Below are 5,557 nucleotides of genomic sequence, written 5' to 3' on the forward strand. Positions count from 1 at the left end.
CAAGTGATATTTTCTCTGGTTCTGGATTTTTCAGGAACTCTCTTGTCTAAAAGAAAAAGCCAAGAAGATCATGACAGTAGCCTTGAGGATCAACACTCTCTCAACAAGAGATATTCCCACAAGAAAATCAATAATAGTGATCTCGAAGATTTTTAAAAAGATTTATTTCATATTGTTATGGCTTTGTCTTACTTTCGCATTCTTACTATGATAAAATGGATTTGTCTTATCATATCTAGCTTGAGATTTTTTTGATTATTGAAAACTTACTTATGTTGCAATGGTTTTTGTCACTATCCGCGTTATTCATTATTATTTATTTCAAAGAAAAACACATTTAGTCTTTTTTTTTCTTGTGCTCATGATAATTTTTTAAAACAATTGCATTGTAATAACGTCCATGTTTTAGTAATAATCTGTTGGGAGAGATGAAATTATCTAATTTTCGTTCTAATGACATGTTATTATTTAGTCAATGTATTCGTTATTGTTTTTTTTAGTTATATTTTTTTATTGGATTAATTTTTGTTTTCAGATCTCAATATATAATAAGATCATTTTTATAATAATTATTATCAATCATTTAACAATTATATTATTACTTGTTATTATTTAGTTGTCACAATTTTCTTGAATGAAAATATGTTCATATTTATCACATTAATGATTATCAATTAATGATGATTATAACATTACGTAACATATATTCGTCATATTTAATTCACAAAATTGATTGGTAATAAGTAAGAATTATTTATGTTAACGCATTAAATTCAGAACATCTATATAACAATAAAAAGAATGTAATATATGTATGAATATATTATTTGATACTAATTTGTCGTGCAATCATATCAACACTGTTATATATATATATATATATATATATATATATATCTTACATTTTCTTATGGTGTACATTTTAAGTTGCTTATTTTTTCAAAGCTTAATCTAATGACGTTTTTTAGAAAAAATATAACTTCTTCTGTTATCCGGAAGGACGATGATGAAGAAAATATTGAAACTATTAAAGAAGCATGTTATTGGGCATCAGCAAAGGATCTACGCAAGTTGTTTTGTGTCCTATTGCTAATACATAGTATCACAAATCCAGAAAACGTTTGGAATGCTACTTGGGAAAAACTATCACAAGCTATATTTATGCAACCAAAAAAAAAGTATGGATAAACCAAGTTAGCTCATGTTTTTATCAAAAGAAAACGTCATTAGAAATTGTGATTGAGTAAATATAATTTTTTACCTGTTCTGTCAGACTTGAGTTTATTAGAAGATCAAATTGAGAGTTTATCTTTGGAGGAGATTGAATCAATCATGCATTTGAACGAAAGTTCATTGACGTTGTTTAAGTTTTGAAACATGTTATCAATAGTATACTCGCGTTGAGTGACTTGAGTCTCTGATGCGAAATTCAAACAGTGAATTCAGTGTATGTTACAACATTCATTTGTTTGTTTTCTAGGAAAGATGAACTTAGAACATTAAGATACCTATTATTTTATCATAAATTGGTCTGCAATAAATATGATATCAACTTGCCAAAGTAATCCGTATTTAATATCATGTAAGTTATTAAAACCAAATTAACTAAAGGTAAATTATTTAAACAAAGCAATAAATATGATACCAAGTTGCGTAAATAATATGCAATGAAAATAAGGTAAGTTATTAATAAAAAAAATTAACAAATTACAAATATGAAAGTAACACTAATTTGAGAGAGAGAGAGAGAGAGAGAGAGAGAGAGAGAGAGAGAGAGAGAGAGAGAGAGAGAGAGAGAGAGAGAGAGAGAGAGATTTAGTGTTTTGGGTATACCCAAGGGTTTACAGTTTAGTGTTTAGGATTTATCCAAGGGTTTAGGGTATATCCAAGAATTTAGAGTTTAGTGTTTGGATTTTTACCCAAGGGTTTAAGCTTTGTCCAAGGGTTTAGGGTATAGTGTTTAGTGTTTATGATTTACTCTTTTGTGACGGTTTTAAAAATGTTTAAAAAAATCATCTTTTGGCAGCTACTAATATTTTTCATTTGTTTTAAAAATTTAATACAAATTATTATTATTTTATTTATTATCTTTAAAAAAAATTGTACATTATTTGGCAAACTATGATTAGTTAGTAATTCACCCAAGAAAAATTCATGATAAAATATAAACTAGGAAACATTCCTATATAAATCAAAATTGTGGTAGTTAAAAGATAATCAGTGAATTAAAAGAATGTTTACATTTTTATACTTTAAAAAAAAATAGGTTTACGATGAGGGGGAGAGAGAGAGAGAGAGGGAGAGAGAGAGAAAAGAGAGAGGGGGGAGAGAGAGAGAGAGAGCAAGATTTAGTGTTTTGGGTATACCCAAGGATTTACAGTTTAGTGTTAGGATTTATCCAAGGGTTTAGGGTATATCTAAGAATTTAGGGTTTAGTGTTTGGATTTTTACCCAAGGGTTTAAGCTTTGTCCAAGGGTTTAGGGTATAGTGTTTAATGTTATGATTTACTCTTTCGTGACGGTTTTAAAATTGTTAAAAAATTCATCTTTTGGAAGCTACTAATATTTTTCATTTTTTTTTAAAACTTAACACAAATTATTATTATTTTATTTATTATCTTTAAAAAATGTTGTACATTATTTGGCAAACTATGATTAGTTGGTAATTCACCCAAGAAAAATTCATGATAAAATATAAACTAGGAAACATTCCTATATAAATCAAAAATTGTGGTAGTTAAAAGATAATCGGTGAATTAAAAGAATGTTTACATTTTTATATTTTCAAAAAAAAGGTTTACGATGAGAGAGAAAGAGAGAGAGAGATTTAGTGTTTTGGGTATACCCAAGGATTTACAGTTTAGTGTTTAGGAATTTACCCAAGGGTTTAGGGTATATCCAAGAATTTAGGGTTTAGTGTTGGATTTTTACCCAACGGTTTAAGCTTTGTCCAAGGGTTTAGGGTATAGTGTTTAGTGTTTATGATTTACTCTTTTGTGACGGTTTTAAAATTGTTAAAAAAAATCATCTTTTTGAAACTACTAATATTTTTCATTTATTTTTAAAACATAACACAAATTATTTTTATTTTATTTATTATCTTTAAAAAAAGATGTACATTAATTGGCAAACTATGAGTAGTTGGCAATTCACCCAAGAAAAATTCATGATAAAATATTAAACTAGGAAACATTCCATATTAATCAAAATTGTTGTAGTTAAAAGATAATCGGTGAATTAAAAGAATGTTTACATTTTTATTTTTTTCAAAAAAAAGGTTTACAGAGAGAGAGAGAAAGAGAGAGAGAGAGAGAGAGAGAGAGAGAGAGAGAGAGAGAGAGAGAGAGAGAGAGAGAGAGAGAGAGAGAGAGAGAGAGAGAGAGAGAGAGAGAGAGAGATTTAGTGTTTTGGGTATACCCAAGGATTTACAGTTTAGTGTTTAGGATTTACCCAATGGTTTAGGGTATATCCAAGAATTTAGGGTTTAGTGTTGGATTTTTACCCAAGGGTTTAAGCTTTCCCAAGGATTTAGGGTATAGTGTTTAATGTTTATGATTTACTCTTTTGTGACGGTTTTAAAATTGTTAAAAAAAATCATCTTTTTGAAACTACTAATATTTTTCATTTATTTTTAAAACATAACACAAATTATTTTTTTTATTTATTATCTTTAAAAAAAGATGTACATTAATTGGCAAACTATGAGTAGCTGGCAATTCACCCAAGAAAAATTCATGATAAAATATTAAACTAGGAAACATTCCATATTAATCATAATTGTTGTAGTTAAAAGATAATCGGTGAATTAAAAGAATGTTTACATTTTTTATTTTTTTCAAAAAAGGTTTACGGAGAGAGAGAGAGAGAGAGAGAGAGAGAGAGAGAGAGAGAGAGAGAGAGAGAGAGAGAGAGAGAGGAGAGAGAGAGAGAGAGAGAGAGAGAGAGAGAGAGAGAGAGAGAGAGAGAATCCTTTCACTTGAAGGGTCATGGAGAAATTTAGTGTTTATGATTTATCCAAGGGTTTAGTGTTTGGATTTTTACCCAAGGGTTTAAGCTTTGTCCAAGGGTTTACGGTATAGTGTTTAGTGTTTATACATTTATTCTTTTGTGACGGTTTTAAAATTGTTAGAAAAAAATTCATCTTTTGGCAGCTATTAATATTTTTTATTTATTTTAAAAGCTTAACACAAATTATTATTATTTTATTTACTATCTTTAAAAAAGTTGTACATTAATTGGCAAACTATGATTAGTTGGTAATTCACCCAAGAAAAATTCATGATAAAATATTAAACTAGAAAACATTCCCATATAAATCAGAATTGTGGTAGTTAAAAGATAATCGGTGAATTAAAAGAATTTTACTTTTATATTTTTCAAAAAAAAAAGTTTGTGATGAGGGAGAGAGAGAGAGAGAGAGAGAGAGAGAGAGAGAGAGAGAGAGAGAGAGAGAGAGAGAGAGAGAGAGAGAGAGAGAGAGAGAGAGAGAGAGAGAGAGAGAGAGAGAGAGAGAGAGAGAGAGAGATTTAGTGTTTTGGGTATACCCAAAGATTTACAATTTAGTGTTTATGATTTATCCAAGGGTTTAGGGTATATCCAAGAATTTAGGGTTTAGTGTTTGGATTTTTACCCAAGGGTTTAAGCTTTGTCCAAGGGTTTACGGTATAGTGTTTAGTGTTTAGTGTTTATATATTTACTCTTTTGTGACGGTTTTAAAATTGTTAGAAAAAAATTCATCTTTTGGCAGCTACTAATATTTTTATTTATTTTAAAAACTTAACACAAATTATTATTATTTTATTTACTATCTTTAAAAAAAGTTGTACATTAATTGGCAAACTATGATTAGTTGGTAATTCATCCAAGAAAAATTCATGATAAAATATTAAACTAGAAAATATTCCCATATAAATCAGAATTGTGGTAGTTAAAAGATAATCGGTGAATTAAAAGAATTACATTTTTATATTTTTCAAAAAAAAAAGTTTACGATCAGGGGGAGAGAGAGAGAGAGAGAGAGAGAGAGAGAGAGAGATCTACGATCCACTTATGCACTTATAATAATAACGTAACATGTAGTATATGAATTAGACATAATAATACATAGAGATTGAGAAAGAATTATAATATACTTATATATTTATACTAATAGCTAGACGGGTAATATATGAATAATATGAATGCTCGCACGCACTATATGATCGTAATTACCTTTTTATCTTTTTCAAAAAATTAAAAGGTTTATGATGAGAGAGAGGGAGAGAGACTTATATGTGGAGAAATCTAAATTTGTAAGATACAAAGATACAACGAGAGTGAAATATAATTACGATCCACTTATGCACTAATAATAATAGCTATACAAGCATTATATAAATCATATCGATGACACTCATATAGAGCTTCTCAGAAGAATTCTGAAAATTATCTAATTTTCTGAAAATTCCTCTATATATTAAAAGAGAAGTCAATTTGCCAGATAACGTTCATAAAGAGCTTCTCAGAAGAATTATCTTAATCTTATTGGTTGATTTTTTAGAATTTTTTTTTAATCATC

The sequence above is a fragment of the Raphanus sativus genome, chromosome 1 (genome assembly GCF_000801105.2).
Source record: "Raphanus sativus cultivar WK10039 chromosome 1, ASM80110v3, whole genome shotgun sequence".
Taxonomy (NCBI): domain Eukaryota; kingdom Viridiplantae; phylum Streptophyta; class Magnoliopsida; order Brassicales; family Brassicaceae; genus Raphanus; species Raphanus sativus.